Source organism: Bidens hawaiensis, unplaced genomic scaffold (assembly GCF_021521415.1).
Source record: "Bidens hawaiensis isolate Kalapana, Puna unplaced genomic scaffold, B.hawaiensis_p1.1 tig00014401_1, whole genome shotgun sequence".
In the NCBI taxonomy this organism is placed as follows: Eukaryota; Viridiplantae; Streptophyta; class Magnoliopsida; order Asterales; family Asteraceae; genus Bidens; species Bidens hawaiensis.
Genome location: NW_027492244.1, coordinates 335,009 through 359,006, shown reverse-complemented (window position 1 = coordinate 359,006; position 23,998 = coordinate 335,009). Strand labels below are relative to the sequence as shown.

At 32.5% G+C, this 23,998-nt stretch overlaps 1 pseudogene across 1 annotated transcript; it reads right to left on the bottom strand.

The window, feature by feature from the left end:
- Positions 1 to 1,102: 1,102 nt before the first annotated feature.
- On the bottom strand, positions 1,103 to 13,271 carry LOC143546539 (uncharacterized; annotated as a pseudogene). Its single transcript, XR_013137604.1, has 9 exons — positions 13,225 to 13,271; positions 12,493 to 12,589; positions 12,339 to 12,407; positions 12,189 to 12,259; positions 11,689 to 11,803; positions 10,974 to 11,105; positions 8,784 to 8,963; positions 2,530 to 2,936; positions 1,103 to 1,802 (listed from the first exon to the last, which is right to left on the bottom strand). The product of XR_013137604.1 is annotated as an uncharacterized LOC143546539 (transcript).
- Between the last annotated feature and the right edge of the window lie 10,727 nt (positions 13,272 to 23,998).

Genomic DNA, 23,998 nt, shown 5'->3' with positions numbered 1-23,998 from the left:
GAAGATAATTTGGACTAATAAAAACCAATATACCTTGTTCTAAAATGTGAACAAGACCTGCCATACGAGCCAACATCTATTTTAGTTTAAAAGACAACAAGATATACAAACACAAACAAGATATACAAACACAATTCTAGCCACGGGAGGACCACTCCCAATAAAAGTAGCAATCATCAAACGTTGGACTTTATTTTAATTAACTTATTTGAATGATTATCCTATAAACACAATTCCAAACCGGTCATGTCCAATCCTTTACCCCTAAAAGAGGGGTTGGACACCAAACCTGTATTGACATTCTTTGATCCAACTAACCTGGTTTCATCCGAACAAATTTAGACCAAAATCGTCCACAGACCTCACATGCCCCCTTACACCATAACTCTCCTATCTCCTTCGAAGATAGTAGTCCATAGGCAATAATTTTTGTATGGAAATCTGGCACACACTGTCCTTAAACGTCAATGGAGTGAAACACCATGGTTTAAATACGGTCTTAATAGCAAGTATACCATAACTTGACAAGAAGGATTAACTTTTCAATCAAAATCACAAATGAATGTTAAAAATACAAAATTCATACCTTCTCTACATAAAACTTGTGATTCGTAATCTCTAAAATATATATTAAAAATACTTAAAAATTACCAATTTATCATATTAATAAACTATATTAATCTTATTAAAATATTTTTATATTTTCAAATAGTAAAAGAGCCAAATTCACTAAGTATTTATAAACCACATCAACTGAATAATTATTAAACTTATAAAACATAAGTAAAACCAATGCATGATACATAAAGCAGAACTTACCCAAGAAAGGCGTACCATAACTTATTAACTTTAGTAGATAATGAATATATAACAGAGATCATATACACAGCTCTTAACACATCATTAACTAGATCTTGCACAACAAAATATAACATCATTGATAAATGAAGTTTCCTAAACCTATAGGCTATATCCATAAATCTCACTACCCTTAATTTAATCAACAACTCATGTGTCACTCCTTCCTCTACAAAGAATCAAATACAAACCTTTATTATTTCAATAATAACATAAACTTTACACTGTAATATTTACCTTAAACTTACCGTCTGGATTCCGGTTTTCCAACCGAAGAAAGTGCAAGGCGAAGCTCCTTCACATGATTACTCATTCCGTTCATATTATAAGCTTTAATCATGGTTCTATATGTAATCTTATCAGGTTGACACCCTTTACTTTCCATCATTGTCAACACCCCCTTCATTTTAGCCAAACACCCCATCATACCATAAGCATCCACCAAACAATTAAAGAAAACCGTATCAACCGTCACATCCGAACTCTCAATATACCTCAAAAGACCCTCAATCTTTTCGACTTTTCCAGCTTGTGCATAACCCCTTACAAGTGAACAAAGTGTCACACAGTTCGGCTTTATGCTCTCGGATTGCATTAATCTAAACAAAAACTCCATCTGTGTCAGATCCCCGGTCCGCCCAAATGCATCTATGACAATATTGTAAGTTACAAGTGTCCATGAAAAATAGTATTTCTGCATGTACTCCATTACAACACTCATCTTTTCATAGTTTCCGGTTTTACCATATGAATCCAAGAGTATGTTAAAGGTTTTAACATTCGGTTGAATTCTCGCACTGAGAAAGTTTTCATAGCATTTTTCCATTGTTTCTATTTGCCCGCTGCCGCCAAACGCTCTTAGTGTTGAATTCATGGTCCATACATCCGGTTTACATTCCCTTTGCCTCAGCATTTCCACAAGTGTTGATTCCATGTCAACAAATCTGTTTAAAAAAGTAAATAACATTATTTAATAGACTACAAGTAAGGTTTGAACTTCCAATTAGTTAAGTCAAAAAAAAATACAACTTACAACTTAATTCGTTTCAAAGTTCCTTTTTTTTAAGTTGGGACAATCAGTTCAAAGTTCTAGATAAATATACACAATGGGTTGACTTTTGCACACTAGACTTGTTTTTTCTGTAGGCAACTTTTTTTCATTATACCCGTCTGACCCATTTAGGCTTGTAAACGAACCGAATGAACAAGAACGGGACGTGATCGTGTACATTAGTTAAACGTTAAGTCTTTAACTGAACACATGACTGAACATGAACAATTAAACAAACAGAGTTTTCTTGTTCGTGCTCGTTTATGTATGTAAATAGTATAGATGAACAGTTCACGGTCGTAAACGAACGAACAACAGTGACCATAGATGAACAAACAAAGCTGACCAAAAACCAATTAAAAGTAAACATGGACATCAATCTATTGGGCCAGAAAAACTAATAGAAGTGACTAAACAAATGCAAACTAGCAAGCTTAAACAACGTAAGCTAACGAACATAAACGAACGAACGAGAAATGTGTTCATGTTAGTTCATAAAATAAACGAACTTCCCGCCTGTTTACAAAAAATTCACTAAACGTTCGGTTCGTTTACAGGCCTAGACCCCAATAAGTTAAAACATAACATGGATCAACCAACTTATAAGTAAACAAAGTTACCTTTTTGCTTTCCCGTATGCATCAATAAGGGTATTATAAGTAACCGTATTGGGCTTGATTCCTTGTGAGGCCATTTCAGAAAGCAAAGATTGCACTTTGTCGAATTCATGAAAATGAAGACATGATTTTATGAGGATTGAATATGTGTACACGTCAGGGTGACAGTTATGAGTTTCCCTCATTTCTTCCAGTATCGAAAATGCTTTCCTAAACAATCCACTTCTACTGTAAGCAGAAAGAAGAGCAGTGTAGGATTCTTGGTTCACAATTCAACCTTCATCAGTCATATCTCGAAATAAAGAATGCGCTTTCTCGGGTTGCTTGCATTTTCCAAGCATCACAATTAGCTTCACATATACTGCAGGATAAGGTTTGTACCATGCCTGCTCACGCAGTAGTTCAAAAACCTGAATAACAAGTAAATATATTAAGTAATAAAACATTTAATAACTATAAGAACTGTTAGGGGTGAGCAATAACTGAACAGTTAACCGAAACGAAACCGACATAACCTAACCGAAATTAACCAAAAATCAGTTACGGTTATTATTGTGTACCCTCACCAAACCAACCCATATCTCTATTATAATAAAACAAAGCCTTTTTTACTTACGTGGCATTCACACAGCAATCCTCCATGGTTTTTTTGGACAATCAATTATGTTGACATGTGAGAGCCCTATCCTTCAACTATACAGACGGTTTTATGTTTAAGAATAGATTATAGAATTTGTGCAGTTACCTCCCAATTTCATTGTTTAACCAGATAGGAACCATATTCTCTTGAAGTCAACGATTTTAGGAGTAAACTGAAGGGGTTGGAGACTGTAATGCTTGGAGATCGATTCCGATGACGATGCCGGAAATGAAAATTAACATTTTTACAATGAAAAATACAATCTATGTAAAAAAATTACATTTAAGTTATAAAATCTTATGCCAAGTTCCTTTTTAGTTTTAAATTTTTGCATAAGATACCCGGCCAATTTAATCATTTCCATAACACAACTTTAAAAAATAAATGAGTTAAATGGATCACCCCGCGATCACAACCCATTTAGCTAAATGGGTTCGACCTGAAACTGGCCCGACCCTTTTATACCAAACCCACGAACTTCATGTTAGGTTTGTGTAGTGCCAGAAACTCACACCCCTATGTACATGCTACAATATATATTCTGTGGTTCTGTATATCACGAACTGTTGCAAAATGAGAAATTCCTTTTACGAGTCAAAATATTATAGTTTTGACTTTGAAGAATATTTTGTCCAAAACACTTAAATTTCTTTGTTCAGTTCTATTGCATAATGCGATTTAGAGGGGTTTACTTTCATGTTTGACATGTTGTCCCCAGTTGACACATTTAAAGATAACATAACCCAATCAATTTAGATTTTTTTTTAAAAAAAATTGAATTATGTGGCCAAACAATCAATTTAGATTTTCTGGTCAAGTATAGTCTCTTACAAATTTATGACACGTAAACCCTTCTTTCCAAACTTGCATTGGGATATGAGAGTTTAGAGTGTATGAAGAAGAGAAGGGTATAATGGTCATATTAGAATTTGTATTTAATGAAATGCTTAAATATTAATTTGAAGTCTTTTGTATGGGTATGTATGATATTCGCTTTTTAATTGGGTAAATATGATACCATGCAAGTTTTCAAAAGGGTATGTTAGGAATTGCTCAATAACATAATTGCAGTATGTGTTTTGATCCTGAGTATAGACACTACAATGACATCAACGAGTTCCCGCCACATCGATTGGCTGAGACCCGCTTCTTTGAAGGTTGTCATATTTTAAAACTCACCTTTAAGTTCTCACAAATAGTTTTTTTAGACACAACTTTATGAACACATTTATGAATTACTTGATTTGGGTTGTGTTTTATTTTAATTTGGTTAATAAGAAAACCTAGCTAAAAGTTAAACGTGTTAAATGGGTTGTAAGTTTCCTGAAGTATTAATTTTAATGCAAATTTATATTTGATTGATGACACTGTTAACGAACTAAATATGTTGACAACTAACTAGACAAGAAGAATGAGAACAATATTAACAAAATTATAAACTGTATTAGCAAAATTGTTGATAAAGATGGTAATTTTACGAATACGACATCCATTCTTGTATATAAAGAAGCTTTTAAAGATTTTCAATTTGCATTGTAGCTATACATTTGTAAATTTTAAATGTTGATTGTAAATATGACCTTAGCAAATATAATGCGTATATATTTATTATAAATGTTTCTTAACTTCATTATTTTTATACTCAACTCCGTGTATCACACGGACTTATAGCCCATATTTTCATATATTTCTAGCTTTTATACCTCCATTTTCATGTATTTTATGTTTTATACCTCCATCTCATGTATTTATAAGCAAAAGGCTGGTTGGCTTTTTGTGTAATGTTTAAAATTTTAGCCCAAGTTTGGTTACTGAACCGAAAACCGACATACCAACTGAAATAACTGAGCTGATTTCGGTTATGATTTTCAAAAGCCAGATATCGGTTACGTATAGAAACCGAACCGAGTTTGCTCACCCCTAAGAACTTTTATCATTTCATCAGGTTTCCCAAACTTATTATGCCTAATTATTTTGTAACCATTTAGAATCTGAAACATGAAATTGGTGACTAATACTCACTCTGTCCCAAATCAAATGAGTTTTTTTTTACTTCTGATTTCTGACCAGTAATCAAATAAGCCAATTGACTTCTTCAAATTCACGTCAAATTTTTGAAATCAAATTGGAAGCACAAATGCTATCCAGAATATGAAAAAACTACCAAAATTGGAGAAGTGGATGCTTGTCTAAGATCTGACATAGGGATGCAAACGAGGCAAGCCGCTAGCGCGCTACTCGAGCTCGGACCGATAGAAAAGCTCAAAATGAGCCGAGCTTTCTCGGGCTCGTGCCGAGGCGGCTGCTTGGTACGGAAGTCACTGAGATTGACGGAGCCCAAGACTCAATTAAAGCTCCTTTAGTTATCTAACCCGAGCTCGAGCCCCGTATGGGAAACACGTCTAAGCTCGCCGAGCCTTAACAAGCCTAATGAATTTTTAAGTTTCTACTCTCTTGGACTTCTATGTAATAATTTCGGACTTCATAGCCGAGCTTTGGCATGTTTAAGGTACTGCGCACGAGCTCAGGCCTATGCTCATCGTGGTTTTTCACAAAATATATAAAAAATAATATATATATATATATATATATATATATATATATATATCTACCTATACTAATAAAAGAAAATAATTGGTGACACTTGTCAAGCTATGGTTAACTCTAAAGGTTAAAATCCCGCCTAATCTTTTCTTCCTTACATTAACAAAGCGTAGCGGATCATTACCCGAAGTTTGAACCCATTACCCATCTTATTTGGATCCTATTTAAACTTAAACCTGTTCACAAATACATTCTGGTTCGCGTTCTCCTCACCTAGGTTTTGAAAAATCATATTCACCGTTTAAATATTGAACTGACTATCTGCTACTTTGAATTAACAAGCGGCGCAGCTTGTTGCTCGCTTACCCATTATCCAGATGTAGTTCGGTTTGTGTTATATATAAAAGGATCAATATTTATTAACTAAGTTGTTAACAAAAATTATGTCTCACTCATCGAAGGTGCACGATCTCTTTCCATAGCAGATTCTTTCATATCCTATAGATTTGATCATAGGGTTTTATTGTTTGATGTTTATAATCATTAACTGTTATTACATTCTCTTCTCATAGGGTTTCAACATTCATCTCTTGGACGATTGAAGGGTTTATTCCAGGTGATGAATATATTCGATTGAACCATATGTTATACAAATCTTTATATTGGAATCTAGGGTTTGTACTATATGATTTTATATTTGAATCAATTTTTTGTATTCATATCATTGCATTTTGGTTGATCTTTAATCGGTTTGATCTATTTGATTGTTCTTCAACAAATTTAATCTGTTTTACATATATATTTTGGACTACACATGTGAAGAGTATTATTATATGGCTGCTTTTGTTTGTGATTTAGATGTAAATTCAGTGAAATGTCAAATTGTGTTGTTTATGAGCATTTGATTTAGGTGATTAATTGATCAATACACGTTTAATTTGGTGATTGATTAATATGCACTCTAATTGTTTGTTGAAGTATGTCAAGGAAGTGTTGAAAGTATGTTTCATTAAATATTACTTATTCATGAATTTAATACATAAAGTATTGACACATAATCTTTAATGTACCAATTTTAAGATGATACAATAATAAAGGGCTTGATGACATCTTTTTTAGGACCTTCAAAGAGTAAAACATCTGTTGTAGCTAGCCTTATAGGGCTGTTGATGTGTTAAATTACAAAATATTTGTTTACAAATTCATATGCCAATTTGGTCATTTTAGCTAAACTCTAAAATTAACATGAAAATATACATGTTAAAGGGGGCAATTTTGCTGTCATCTTAAAATTTGGCTTTAGAGACATTAGATGGGAGCCCGGGAATCCTCTTGTGGAAGTTGAAAAGAAAACCAAGGTTAAAGAAGTCTTTCCTTTTCATAGTTTGGCACTTTTTTAGTATTATATTTATTTGCTTATTTATTTTTTCTAACACTGTTGTTAGTCATTATAAGTGTTACGATATTGTTTAAAAGATGAGACAAAGAGGAAGAAACTCTTGACATGTTGGACTTCTAATTGGCAGGACTTTACAAAATCAACCTTATAATGAAATCTATGTGTACTATAGAGCGAAGGTAAAATAATGGTTGATTTTGAATAATTTTGCATTACACAGAGAAGTAAGTTCATGTATGGTTTCATAATTCCTGCATAAATTGTGAACTTATCTTATATTTATTCTTTTATGCATAAGTTTTCATTCATAGCTTGCAGAAGATGCAGCCATTTCGTTTCTTGCATGTTTTGGTGGCTGCTGATTCCTCAAGATCTACTGTTAAATCTTTCGATGTCGCATTAAAGCAAGAAAATTTTGGATGAGGTATTAAATTCCTTTGTCTTTACTATTTGATACTTGAGATTTTGATTTTTGTGTATTATTTGTAATTTTATGTCTTAGTGGGCATCTATGATAACAATGAATGCATGCTTGGAGGTATGGATGGAGAGGCTATTAAATGATATTAAGGTGTCTACAACTGCTCCAGTGGCATATTTTTGTAGTTGGCAGCAATCTACAAGGTAATCACTTAATATAAGCTGCAAAGACATGGTAATAAACACTCTCATCAATTTATATTAAAGTCGTTTTTACCCAAACCAAAATGACTAGGCCTGTAAATGAAGCGAAGAACACGATCGTGGGCATGTTCGTGTTCGCTTATTTAACATTAACCAAACACGAACACGAACATATAATCAAACAAAATTTTTTGTTCATGTTCGTTCGTTTAAAGCCAAAACTAACAGTTTACAATGTAAATGAACAAAAACGGCATGGCAGATAGTGATTTTATATCTGGGTATTTTTGATATTGCAGACTTTCAAATGTTAAGATGAAGGTTCTGATGTACTCATCCTTTTGTAAGGATGTCATGGCGGATAAATCTAAATGTGTTGATTTGATCGTCCACACTTTGGCTTAAACGAGTTAGAATATAAATTGTTACGGTAAATCGGTCATGTGGATCAAAATGGTTTGTATTTTTTATTTCAAATTCTTTAGATGCAGACCCAGTTTCTAGAAGAAAATTTCCATTTCTTTTTGTTTGTTGCTATTATGTAGTAAAATTACTCAGTACAACAACAAAGCCACACACTAGAATGTGTCAAAGATGAAAAAGCAGGCAAGACAACTGTTTTGGATAGTTTTCCGATGGCTTGTGACAAGATTTTTATAAATTTATAATGTGTATATACAAAACTTTTTATACATGTAGATTGTAGTATATGTCGAAGTATATATGCAGTACATTATTCCACATAATTATGTATGTATGTATGTATGTATGTATTTTTACCTTTAATTTGGATCATATTATCAATTATAGTTAAACATTGACTCACCCCCCGTGTAATACAAGGGTTCTAAAGCTAGTATATATTAATAAACTAATTAATAAATAATAAACGAGTGGTGGCCCTTCTCACTTACACCCCTGAAGTTATGGTTTTGAAATAAAACTAGAGGCAAAATTGTTAACAAAAAAAAGAATTGGATGCATGTGTAAACCAATTTAAACTTGACGAATTCAAACCTAATTGAATAATAATAATAAAGGTAAACAAACCTTAAGAGCAGACTCCCAACGCAAAGCAGTGATACGTTCGTGAAGCGCTTCAAGTACAGTTCCCGGAAACAGCCTGGTGGATCCCTTCTTCTTCTCGATGAGAGCCTTGGTCGCTTCTCGTCTTAATATCACCGACATCGCCTTCTGCGAGGCTATTTTCTTATTCACCCGTTCGGTTTTTAGTCATCTGGTAGTGATTTGTGATTGAAATTGATTACGTCACTAGGATTATTATTATTATTATTATTATTATTATTATTATTATTATGCGGGGAGGGGATGGCAGAGGCGGATCCAACATAATAATAGGGGCCCGTATGAGCCATAGTTTTCTCTGGAATTCAAGACGTCAAGTGTGCAAGCGAAACCCTAGCCCCCTTATCTGTTGTTGAGTATCTGCACAACATCACCTCCTTGCTCGTTTCTGCAAATGGGTTTCTTGTAATTGTATGTTAGTGTTTTGTTATTTGTGAGTTTGATGCGAGAATTGAGAATTTGAGTTAAGCAATGGATATCAATGTGTGGCCCTTCTCTCTTTTGGCCACATTCATATTTAATAGATGAAATATTATTAAATTAAGTCTAGATGTGTGCACCTTTTTATATTGTTTCTGATCATGTTTTATGTTTTGAGTGTTGTATGTTACTTTTAATTTTTTTATGTTTCATTTAACTTTAATTGTCATTTACTTAACAGGAGATATGGTACAATTTACGGCAAATTTTTTAAAAGAAAACCTCCATCCTTAAGTGAAAATCCATCTAATGATATATGGTATTATATAACCACTATTGTTTTTATACCGACCCCGACCCAAATTCCCCCCCCCCCCGTACTTAAAATTTCTGTATTCGCCATTGGAAGGGGTTCACCTGCGGTCCTGGGAGAGACACCATGGGGATGGTGAGGGTTTTGTTTGTTATTATTACCGGCAACAAACAGATTTTGGGGGGTGGGTTTTCTTTTCTATACGCAGCGGCCTTTTTAAAAAGCACCCCGGTCTACCATCTGTGACGCAGCACTTCCTTTATTTATTTATTTATTTATTTATTTATTTTCGCTTTTTATTACTGATTTGACCCGATACGTTTTGACCCAACACCGTCTCGGCCCATACCAGTATAAAACTAAAACTTTTTTGAATCGGCCCGTTTGACCTAAACTTGCCCGGCCATACCAATTTGACAGGCCTACTTGGTAACAACTTGCTCAATACAAGACAATGACTTAATTTTCACTTGTGTAATCTAACAACTTACAAAACAGTGCTTAACTTTGCTTTATTGGCTGTTGTGATCTACCAAACTGGTAAGTTATTTATTATCTTATGCAAACTTCACAAATGAATATCTTCAAAACTTTAGCTAACAAAGTTCTAAAGTTTTATGCAACTTCACAAATGAATACCTTCAAAGTTGACATTTTCTTTTTCTTTTCTTTTATAATCATTTTTAGTTAGCGGAACAAATGGGGTAGAATGTGGATCAAACCATGCTTTAATTTCGTAATATCAAAGCTATCTTTTTCTTTTATATATTTATATTCACAAAGCATACATTTTGGGAGAAAAATTGTTTCAAAAGCATGTTTATAGCACCTCGGTTTTATCATAGTCATCTCCAACACATTTTCATTATTAGAGATTTAGAGGTATTTTGGCATACCCAAACCAGAATCACGCTTGAAAGAATGCAAGTACAATTGTACAAATGTACAATATATCACTATAAGCAAAAATGCAATTTCAAATAAGATTTTAAAATTGCATCATTCATTATAAATGTAGAAAAATAAAAAATCTAAACAAGGGCCGTAAACGAACCACGAACAAAGGATGTGCACATTCAATGGTGTCTGTGGGCGTTAGGTCGTGTGTTTGTTTGCGTTGGTGAACCGTTCATTCATTTATAACATAAACAAACATGGACAGGTTCATTTTCTTAAAGATTAACACAAATATTCGTTCGTTTATGTGCTTGTTCAGTTTGATACAAGCCCTAATCAAAATGAAAATTCCACAATAGCAACAAAGAGATAGTCAGATTCATCATACCATGTCAGATGAAAAAGAAAGCATACGGCACAATCAGTCATTAAATAAAACATAAATAGAGTTTATATGATCTTATTAATAAATAAGTAAAGGAGAGAGATAAAGAGAGCTATCTTGATTGAGATGTAAGCTGAACCCAAGGGAATTCTTCTTCATATGACAGACTGCCATCACAAGAAACTTCACAAGTATACACAACAATGGATGCCCAATCAAGTGAGTTGGAATCATTTTTAACTTCAAAGAAGTAAAGCAGTTGTGGCAAAATCTGCACCAGTGTCACAGATGTTAATATAAAATCTTCAATGTAAGAAACCTAACACAGGGGTATGGACCTGGCCAACGGGTTATGATGGGGCACATTTTAGTACCAGTCAAAACAGTCAGGACAGGTTATAGAATTACGCTCTTTTTTTGTCCATTTTCTTAACTTTATTTTTGGAGTTTATTACCACCAAAATGTAATGATCTTTTATGCTTTTGACATTGCATGTGATCAACTATTATTATTATTATTATTATTATTATTTTATTTTTTGGGTTTTACAAAGTGATCAAAATAGGTGACATAGCAACTGTTTTTCCAGGTTACATCAGGTCAATTTCATCAAATAGTGATGAGATAGAAGTTTGTCACATCAAATAATAGTAAAAGAAAAACAACTTGCTAAGAATAATGATGTGTATTAAGATTAAAACAAATTATTAGAGCAACAATCAAAATCTGTTTTAAAATGATCTTTAACCCGTTCGCCTGTTAGCTAACTAGACGGCCCAAATCGACCCATTCATAAGCAAACTGGTCAAACCTGCCACTTCTACAAAAAGCCATATGTGAAGAAAAGAAATACCTGAAACTCAAAAACCCGATCACTGCCACATGAACTGCATTTAGGTATATCAGCTTCAGATGACCGGCCACTAAGCATGGGCCACAAAGGTTTAGAAGTCGACTTTCTAGAATACCTGCAATAGCAACAAAACAAATACATGTAACCTCTTAGCTCCAAAACCGTGGTACTTTCATAAGGTAAGCAATTTTGACCAATTTACTTATTAGGGAGTTGCCTCCAAGTAATGGTGGTCAAATGGGCTAATATACTAGAGGGGTCAAACAAGTTGAAAGTCTTCCAAAGTGTATTTTTTAATGCATATAACCTCCTAAATCACTTCTTTTAAATGAACATGTGATCAAGACTCAAAAGTAAAATCTTTTTCTTAAACTAGAGAGCCCACCATTATATTCACTCCCAAAACATAACCAACACGAGAGTATCTCAATCTTTGATTCGTTTGTTGAATGTAAACCCAAAAAAAAAAAAGAAATAAAGAAAACAAGGATCACAATCACCTTAATACTTGTGTCGGGTCCCGGGCTATTCTTCGAGTAAAATATGCCCAGCTCTTTGAATCACCTTCATCCTTTAACCAAAAAAGATGAAATTTTGTAAAAAGTAAACCATATGCACATCACAGAGTACTAGGTGGAACTAGTGAATACCTCATTATCGCCACGTAACGGGTTGGCATTTGACACTTCAGAGTCGGGGTCGTTTTCAAAAGCAATGATCTCAATTTTAACCAAAAGGGATGAAATAGTGTGTCAGAAGTCAATCATATGCACATAATAAAGTACTCGATGAAACAGTTAATACCTCCTCATAGATACGTAGCGCGTGGGTGTTTGACATTTGAGGGCCGGGCTCGGATTCCTCCGCAATGATGATCTCAAACTCAGGCCAGGCATCGTTGCTTGCAGCTGTTTAGAATAGATGATATGAAAATGTAATATTCAGCATTACATGGAGAGGTAAAAATATGGTGGGGTCGTCAGGTTGAGTAACAGGTCAATTCAGTATGGGGTTGTTACTTGATACAGGTCGAGTTGGTTCGACGGGAAAAAAACCCTTGGCTAATTAAATAAAACAAGACTTAGAACACATCTGGTGTGTTTCCCTTTTAGGCTTTTAGCTATTGTTTTATTCGATCCATTTAAGATCAAACAAAAGAGTTCATAAGCATATGGTTCAAGATTAGTCCTATCCAATAAAAACTACAGCATTTGACTTACTAAGTTGAGAAAAAAAAAAGGATGCTGTTAAAGGAGGTTTTTCTAGTGACCAAACTGATGTTGGGGTTTTATTTTATCAAGTTGTTGGTAACAAAACGGATGAACTTGTTCGAAAATAAATGAACAAAATTAAGTCATTTATGTTTGTTTATTTAACAAACTAGTTTTAGGTAAATTAAGGAATCCCAAACACCCCTTTAATATAAATCTATAGATACTACTTTAAGATTCAATATCTGCACTTCACAAGCCCGATTTAGACAAACCAAACCATACAGTAGTATAATATTATTGTATTAAGAGTTTGACCTATTACCTTATGGTTTCATCTTCAACTTTATCTTCTAAAGGAGTAAAGGCCATTGTAGAGTCCAAAGCATCTGCATCACTGAAGTCCCTCCCTCGCTATTGACACCTGTAGCATTTCCTACCTAATTTGCAATAGACAACACCATATCATTTTTGAAAGCAGAAAAATTGCATAAAATTGAGAAAAAAACATATGCTAACTTTATACATTAGGTATAGAGGAGGCAGAAAGAAAAACAGGTTGGCTCACGCGTCGAAAAGTATATAAGCATCCCAAACACCTCTAATTGGAATACACGTAATAAAATATTAAGATGATTGCAGTTACAACAAAAGGGGACTAAATTTTTAGTAAAAATGCTCCTTTCAAATGAGACACATTTTTTCATCTCTTTAATTGAAATAAATGAAAGTTTTATCAAAACCTGAACATGATCTTTCTAGCCTAATCTCAATTAAGAAATAACATATCACCATATGAATTAGTGGTCATAAATAAATGAAATTAATTTATAGATCTTGAAAATTTACTCTTTCTAGCCTAACCAGAGAAGATAAGAATGTACTTAGGAACATGAGATCATGTTAAATGATCTAGTCTTTTATACCATTCAAAAAAGAAGGAATAACCACTAATATACAAAAGTTTTCAGCAATTAAAATACACGATCTGGAAAATTCACCAAATATAATGATTCTTCACGATCAGTATGAACACGCATCAATGAAATCAACAAATAATTTTTTTTACCTAATATCCAAGTTTAAAGTCCGCAGGCGGCGTCCTCTATCCAAGTTTAAGGCGTCCTCTATCCAAGTTTAAGTCAGAAGTAAATGAATTATGATTAAGCGAAAAATGAAGAATGTGAAGAAGATCAAATCGGCCACGAACGAAGTAGTGCCGAGTTACAAATCTATCAGCAGTGCAATTTATAGAGATGTGAAACTGCAATTAATCGATATAAAAAACTTGATGATGTTGATCAATTAGATATAAGTAATCATTAGAAATTGAATTGTTACCTGATTACTTTGGTCGAATCACAATGCATCTTCTTTCTGATTATCCCATCTTCTTCAGGCACTGTTCAGATTTCAAAATCGAAAACAAAAATCAATGGAACAACTAATCAGATTATCATTGAAATATATAAATAAATGAATCAAATCGAATTCAATTACTAACATCAATACCCAAGATAAACATGACATACCTGTCGAATTGACATTGCAGATGAGTTATTTTTTGAGAGAGATGCGAGACAGTCTTGAAAAGCAATAGAGATAAAATCGATCAAATAAAATCAAACGGATGAGTAATAGGCAGAAAAATCAACGAAAAAAGCAGCACACGCCTATTTAAATCAGATTTGACGGAAGTTGGATCTTGATGATCAATACGCAAAGCGGCAGAGGTGAGAGACTGATGTTCGATATGTAAAGTTAGGGTTTCAATGAAAAAAGAACTTTTAGGAGATAATAACATAATCCGGTTATGGGTCAATAGGATCTGGTTGTACAATTTCGGGTTAATAGAATGAGCGGGAGAAGAGAGCTGAGAATGGATGACAGAGTGCCATGTGTACAATTATTTTCTTTTATTAGAAGAGTAGGATGCATGAATATAAATAAATAAAGAATTTTGTTTGATAAGATTAATGAACGAACATAAACAGAGGTTGTGTGCGTTTAATTGCATTCATGACGTTGGTCCAATTATATTTGTTTACGCACGTCCGGTTATGTTCATTTACAAATAGATATATGTTCGTTTATTAATATTTTATAATATTACTATTTTTATCTGTTTATTTGTTTATTAGTTTTTTACTATTACTATTCTTAGAGCATTCTCATCATAGCTCGTATCTTCAAATTTAAAATTAAATTTAAAATTATTATATTTTAGAAAACGATATTGTGACAATGACCATAGTATGTTGGACTTTTTTGTAGAATTTCCAAAGAAATGAACATCTATTAGTCTTGGCATTGACCTGAAATTAGAAAGTAGAATATTAATGTTGATATTATGAAATATTTGATTTTTAATTTGTAACCGGAAAAATTGAATGTCTTACCGAAAAATAAGAAATATGGTTTTTAACCATGGAATCTCCGATGTTGATACCGTCGATGGATGAACATAATTTTGATCTAAACGATAGATTAATAGCATGTCAAAGAAAAGAACACGAAAAATTAAAAAAAAAATACTAATAAATATAAAACAATCATCATTGTTATAAGTATAACACATAACCGGAAAAAACTACCGTCAATACTTACCGGAAAAACGTAAACACGTCCAAAAATTGTAGACATCGCCTTTCTTTATTAAAAACCTAAACTGATTTTAATAAAATTAGTTAACAATTAAAAGAAACATAAAAAGATTAGAGGAAACAATAACCGGAAGAAATATAATATTGCCAGAAATACATATATCAACAATCGGAATTTAATATATAATAGAAACTTACCGGAAAATAATTAATAAAGATATAGATTTGGATTGGCCGGAATATGGGAGAGGATGAAAGAAGATCCGGCTATTAGAGAAAGAAAGAAAAACATGATTAGGGTAAAAAATTAAGAAATGTTATTGTTTAAATATAGGTTAGAGGATGAGTTGGCATTAGTATGAAAGGAATTGGTGACATGGCATTGAGGTGGCATTGATTTTATTTTTGATTTATTTAACATGTAAGAAAAATAAAGAAGTGCAAGATATATTTGGAAAGAAAGGAAATCATCCAATAAAAAAGTGCATGTGAAGGCAAACTAATTTGTTTTAATAGTATAATAGGATTTCTTGCTTTTCATTTAAAGTTAATTTACTTTTTTCTACTGTACAATTTTAGTATTAGTTTAGACTATAAGACTCTCAATACAAGGATTATGGTTTTGTAATCATGTACTTAAAAATCAAAGTTGTGCAAGTTATATTTTTCTTTTTCATTTTCATAAACACTATTTTATTGCTTTTGTTATGTGTGTAGCTAGCCCAATGACAGGATCAATGCAAACATTGTAAATGGTTATAACAAAAAAAAACTTTGACATATAATTTTGTTGGTTCAACGATTCTTAATCTTTTTTAGTATGGTATAATTTTAAACTTTTTAGTCTTTTTAAATTTCAGTCATGTATTTATTTCTTTATTTTAAATCTATAAACAAGGATCGAAATTTAGTTACAAGCAGACATAGACATGGACTAAAGATTTTGATTGTTGATAAACAATGCAGTGTACAGGAAAATTTTTACTTAAGGGGTTGGGTGAGATTTTAAATGTTGATTATTTGCTTATTTGATTTTAGAAAAGCAAAAGATATTTGACAAAGCTTTTTCAAAAGCTTAAAAATAGAGCTTTTCAAAAGCTTCTTTTTTTCAAAAATTAAATAAGCAAGTTTGAAAAACTCACCCAAACACCCCCATAATTGTAAAATATTTGTGTAATGTTTTTTTATAGTTCCTATAATTTTATTGTAAATTGTAATTGTTTTAACAATATATGATACTTGTGTTGTTGATTACATTTTCCTTAATATTTAAAGTTTAAAATTTTATTAATTCTTCATATAATACATGGATCTCAAACTAGTTATTAACAAAGTAAAAGGAACCTTTAATGAGAAGCGGTTGATCTTTGATGAAGATCAAAGCTCCACAAAGTTGTATTCAAACCAATCAATGAACTCCAACTGGTTGCTAGCCAAAACATCTTCATGTCAAAGAAACTATTAGAAGTATTTAGTAGGTAATGATATATGTAAAATGTAAGCTTGAATGTTCTCTAGGTTTCATCCAAAACCTTTGAAGTTAAAGCATATACAATGCAAAGAACATTTAGCTATTTTTACATAGCTTTTCTCTGCCCAAAACCATAACTTTCTACTCCTTTATATGGCAAATCTGTTTTTCTAAAAGAAACACAAAGAAGAAACACAACACAAGGATTGCCAACATGTCCTAATTCAACCAATAGGAAGGCAACATGTCCTTTTGCAAGTTGTATCTTGTTTGTTTCTAACCTTATTGGTTTACATATAGCTATATTCTAACCTTTTAGGTAAAGACTAGTCAGGGATAAGATCAATATTGAAAATACTTGTACCAAATTTCTAGAAAAGTGGGTAACGATTATTGTACCAAATATATCGGTACGGTACCATCGGCATGGGTAACAATTCTTGTTACAAAATGTTCATCTCTATATGGTATTAGTATCGAACCGATACAAAAAGTACCGATCCCAAGTTTCTTGAAAAGTGGGTACCGAAAATATTAAAAAGATAAAGCCGGATAATTTCAAAATAGTACAAAAATGGAATGTGACACCATGCCTTTTAAACTAAATTATAATTTCGTTTTTAGAAAATCTTAGCATGTTAGACTATTGAGTTGGGAATGAGCCTGTGTGTAACCAACGGTTTCCCTAGGGGTGCAAACGAGCCGAGCCGAGCCCAAGCTCGAGCTCGGCTCGTTTAACATACATAGAGCTCGAGCTCGGCTCGTTTCGAGCTCTATTTTCAAAGCTCGAGCTCGGCTCGTGAATAGATTATCGAGCTCGAGCTTGGCTCGTTTACTATTTATCAATTACTTTTTAAATAATTATAATTATGTTATATATTTTTTTTCTATTATAATTTTATGTATAAAATAATATATATTATTTAGTTATTTTTTATTTCTTTTTTCATAGCATTTTATATATTAATTAATAATTATTAAATATATATTAAAAAAATATGTATAAATGACAGGCTCGTGAGCCAGCTCGAGCTCGATAAGTGAAGTTCGGGCTCGGGCTCGTTTATTAAACGAGCTTATTTTTAGGCTCGAGCTCGGGCTCGGGCTCAATTAAGCTCGGCTCGATCGAGCTTTTTAACAAGCCGATCTCGAGTAGCTCGCGAGCAGCTCGGCTCATTTGCACCCCTAGTTTCCCCTATTCTCTCTTGAGGAGTCTAAAATTTGTAATGTGACAGACGGTCTTCTTTATGGATTCCTGGGTGTTGTGAACTACATGGTGGTTGAGAGCACCAACATCAGATTACCAACATCAGATTATGTCAACCAATTGTGTTGGAGCCAAGAGAGGATAAAGTGGAGTGGTTGGTAGACGAGTAGACGATACAGCCAGTTTTTCAGTTAAAAGTCTAAAATCATGTTAGTTGAGGCTAATAGAGAAGTCCCGAAATGCCTTGGTGTTACAAAAAGTTTGCTTTGTAGTGTGGCAGGCCGAATTTAAAAGATTGCCTACATTTGGGTCTTTGGCGGGTAGAAAGGGTGTTCCTTTCCTCGGTGGGTTGTCCATTTTGTGGTTCACCTGATGAATTAGCTAAAGCCGGCATAACGTTCCATGCCATTAGATTGATCTCGTATCAGTGTTCGTGAAAGATCTAAGAATAATGAAAAGCCGGCTCAATGGAAGAAGCTTATGGTGTTCAAATATTTTTACACTTGTCTTGTTGCTTGCTAGACCGTTTGGTTTGTTTTCAGCCATATTGGATTTTGTTGATTGGTATCAATAACAAGATTCATAAAACAAAAGAAACGTCTCATAAAAAGATTTAGAATCCATAACAATGATCGCTTACAAGATGAATAATCAACGACTTAAACATCCCACCAGTCACTAACATGATTTCAATAACCTAACATACAACAAATGACTCTAAACAAACCCCGTCAGATCCGAATCATGTCATCCCACCAATGTATTATATACCATTTCCACACACAAACACCGTTTATTTGTTGGTTTTCATGCCATTTTTGCCACCATTTGCTCCGGCTGACTCTTTAGCAGCCTTTCTTGCTAACTTCTCTTGAAGAGCTTTTGCATCCCTGCTCCAACAATCATTATGTTATGTTCGATATGATCGGTAAAAATAGGTTAATATATCTAGCTACAAACGGTTCGCTCAATTAACAACAATGTGAGCTATTCTGGATCCGGCTTAAAAAATAAAAAACTCGAGTTGAACTCCTGAGGCACCTTAAATGAAGCCCAAAAATTTTAATAAACAAGTCGGAGCTTCACTAATCAAACTTAAACCTAAACGAACTAATCATTTATATATTTTTAGTTTGATGTATGTTTATTTAATTATTATAATTATTATACAAATACAATTATCATATATTTAACTATATGCATATTCATTACATACAAATATATACACACCTAATAAATAATACTCCAGTATAAATTTGTTTGGAATAATTAAAAAATAAAAAATAAGGCAAACTTTTAAATAAAGAGCTTGAAACAAGCTGATCTCAAGCCTAGTCTAGTTCTCTACGAGTTAACTATTTTATTTAATATTTAATAATTGTTATTAAATATTTAAATTTTAATAAAAACAACCAAATAATAAAAAAAATATCAATATAAACAATTATAACTTTAATTTAACAACCCTCATAGATTAAACAAGTCAATAATACCTTTCTCTCGTCTTTGTTCAGGAGTCAAGCCATCGGCTTTGGATTGCTTGGGCTTACCACCAGCCCTAGCTTGAGCCCTTTCACGGTCAGGATCTCTTTGGTTTCCGCGTAATCATCAGGTTAAGGTTCTAAAAATAATATAAAGTCAAAGAGAGGATTTGAGACATGGTTGGCGAACAATTAGATCTAACAGACCCTGGCAATTTGTTAAAATCGATGAGTTTTGATTGAACTAAAGTTAGTTATTGCAAATAAAAATGAATTGAAGAAACAGTATAGACAGAAAGAATTACCTGAAGAAATTGGATGGAAGAATCACGCAGTTGAATGAATGTGAAGCTGCGGGTGGAAATAGAATATGTGTAGAGGAAGGATCCAAGATCATGGGGGGAAGTTACTCCGTGTGGTGCACGCCTACTCATCTAATCCTAGGGATTACTTGTACGTTGGGGGTATTGTTATTATTATTATTATTACTTTTTTAATCATTATCATTATTTTTAATTTTTCTTGTTCTTGTGACGTTTGCACACACATATATCGTTCACTACGCTCTACCCGTTGTCGTGTTTTGATCAGCCACTATAGATACCGTCTTAGACAATGGTCTTCTCTTCACGACACTCATCACCTACTTTTTTCTAGTCTCGTTCTATCTTAGATCTACATGCTTACGAGTTGAAGTAAAAAATATATCGTCTTGTTAAAAAATAAAAATAAGTGTAGTTTTTTATTTTTTTAGTTTTATCTCTCATTCACAAAATTCCTTTTTGCTTTGTAATTTCTTTAGCTTTTTGTTTTTATTTATTTCCTCCGACGTTAATTTTGTTAAAAGAAAAGTAGTTTTTATTTATTATTATACGGTCATTGTGTTGTCAAGTCGTTGCTTCAGCCGACTCAGTTTTAGCTTATGCAGTTGCAATCGAAGCTCATATCATCATGTCTATCCACCGCCTGACTACGGTCAAGACGTTGCCGATCTTCTTAGATCCTACAATCGATCGAGTTCCTGCTCTACGTGACAGTCGATCGAATATATTCACAAGCTTTGCGCTCTAGTCTGAGTGTCTGATTCCCTACCGCTCTAACTGCGGGGGAATATTAGAGAATATTATAGTATGCATTATTATAGTGGGGTTGAGTTATAATGAGAAGATTAGTTTTTGTAGGAATTAAGGAAATAATATTGTCCATTCATTTCAGACTTGAATGATTGAGATTAGATTAAATAGAAAATCAAGTGTAAAACAAAGGTAATGGCATAATAGAGATAACACATTTGTTGACTTTCTCTCTCAACATGCAAGGCACATGTCAAATTCCACCGTCATTTTAATACATCCATAACTTTTTTATAAGACATATTTTTAAAACAATTTCACATTAATAACGAGTTTTTTTTATCTTTTATATGAGTACCATTTGCTATATAAAAATAAAAAGAAAATCATGGGTTTTTTACAAATTGTGTTTTACCAAAATTGCGTTTTACAAAATTGTGTTATATTTTTTCATAGTGTTTTTTTGCATTGTCTTTTTATATTTTGTTTTTCATTGTATTTTTGTCATTGTGTTTTTATTTTCATAATGTTTTTTCCATTGTGTTTTTTTCGTTGTGTTTTTTCATAGTGTTTTCCAGTGTGTTTTACCAGTAGTGACTTTCCGTCGAAATTTCCAAAGACTTTACCGACAAGGTGGTGTCGGTGGGTGACGGTGGGCGGTGGTGGTTGTAGATAGGGGTGTGCATGTGTCGGTTTGGGGCGGTTTTAGCCAAACCCATAACCATAACCATAACCGATCCGTCATGGCGGTTTCGGTTAATCGGTTATAACGATTCGGTTATGGGTCGGTTAACCGTGATTAAAATAAACAATCCTTCCGTATGATTGTTAACACTGAGTAGTCACTAATTGTATTGTGGAATTCAAATATATATATTTTTTACTGCAATTTACGAAATATGCATATCTAATTAACATATTAAATAATTGAAATGACAATTTGAACGAAATTTAGAATGACAATTATGTTACATTATAATGAATAGGGTAACCAGTATCACCAATATTATTATTGCCCTAAATCCTACTAGGTGCAGAGATTTTTTTTTTAACGGCAATAAGTGTAAAAGTGTAAAAATATCTCGCTCATGCATTAATTCTAATTTCCAAACCCTTATATTTTGATTATTAGATACATAAATGAGACTTATGACGGGTTTGGAATTAACATTATCCAAAGCCGACCCACATTTGGTGGTTTTCAAAAATTCATTAAACCGACCAATCGGTTATCTCGGTTATCGATTAAAATCGATTCGGTTATGTCGGTTATGGTTCGGTTTGCGGTCATGATGGTTAATTTGCTCACCCCTAGTTGTAGGAGATGAGTGAAAATTTAAAAGTGGGTTTTTAAGATTAATTAAATGAGTTTTTGAAATTAAATTGAGTGGGTTTCAATATTAAAGTAGTAGACTAAAATACCATATTTCCTAACATTCTTAGGAAAATCAAACTTCTTATTTGAACATTTATGAGTTTTTTTCCCAAACTAGTGTTGGTGGAAAAACTATTTACCATTTTAGTGTTCCTTGAAAATTATTTACTAAACTAGTGTTTTTCATTTCTTTTGTATTTCTTTTACTTTTCAATTAATGTATACTCTTTAATTTTTCTATTTGGTTCATCAATTACCTATTTTTATATCACACTTCTTATATATTTTTATCCAAACAATCCAATATCATCTTTTTTTAATCAATCAACCCCCTATATTTTACTAGCATGAATCTTTTCTTTTTATTTCTTTTTTTACTTGGTTTCTTTTTCTATTTTTTTTCTTTTTTGTTTTAAAATATATTTATTTATTGTTTAAATATATCCATTTTACAAATTTGTTCTTTAAGTTTTGTTCCGATTTCTTAACGGACCAAAGATACCAAATGAATTTGTGTCGAATAGTAATCACAACACTTGGGGTTCTACCAACGTCGTGTTTTACCAAAATTTATTTTTGTTTTAAGCATGTTCCTTTTACGAATTCGGTTGGTATCTATTACGTTCGCTACAGCTAAACCCAAAAAAAAATTGTAAAATGAACTTATTTAAAGCAAAAAAAAAATCGGTAAAACACAAGTGTTGCCGTGAATATTCGACGCGAATTTGGTTGGTATTTTTTTGGCTCGTTATGGTAGCGGAACAAAACCCAGACAATCAATTCGTAAAATGAACATATTTAAAACAACAAAAGTCGGTTAACGTTGGGTGTTAATAAAATCTTAACTTTGCGGCGACTATTCTACATGAATTCGATTGGTATCAGTTAGGCTTATTACGGTACCAAAACTATATAAAAAACAAATTTGTAAAATAATATATCTAAACAAAATAAAGTGAATAAATCTGAAAACAAAAATATAATATAAGAAATGAAAAGAAAAGATAGTAGCTGAGTTAGTAAAAAAATAACGTTGAATGATAAAAAAAACTTAAATAAAAAATAGGTAATTGATGAACTAAATAGAAAAACAAAAGAGACTATACATTAATTGAAAAGTAAAAGAAATACAAAACAAATGGAAAACACTAGTTTGGTAAATAGTTTTCAAGAGACACCAAAATGGTAAATAGTTTTTCCACCAACACTAGTTTGGGAAAAAAACTCAACATTTATCTATTATAGTGTTACCATAGTTAGAATATTGTATTGATTGTGTTTTATTGTATTTATCTTATTGTACTTTCATATATAGTTGATCAATAATATATTATACCTTATGAGGTTTTCATTATTCTACACAAATACCATTGCCATTATTCGTTACGTTACGTTCATCAATGTATTCATTTAAACTATGAGATTGTTTGGCAAGTGCTGAATCATTAAGAGATCTGAATGATTAAGAGGCTCTGAGCCAGTAAGTGTTGAACCAGTAAGTGTTGTTTGGTTGAACCTCTGAATGACTGTGCCAAATGACTAATTTACCCTTTTAAACTATTTCGTGCTAAATAAAATATATTTGTTTAGTCAGAGTGCATAATAATTTACTAAATGACCAAACATTCATCATAACCAAACAAATACATCTTAAAACAAAATTTTATTATAATCAACCCAAATACATCTTAAAAATAGTTTAACAAAACATTGACGCAAATAACTTAACAATACACCCACAAGTAGATAGCCCCTAAGCATCAAACACAACTTAAGCTATATCCAGGCAAACATAGCACCCATTTTAGCACAACCAAAAACATCTTAAAAATTGCGCCATTTCAACACGCCTTTTATCTTTCCTTGTCTCTAAACCTCTTTTCATGATA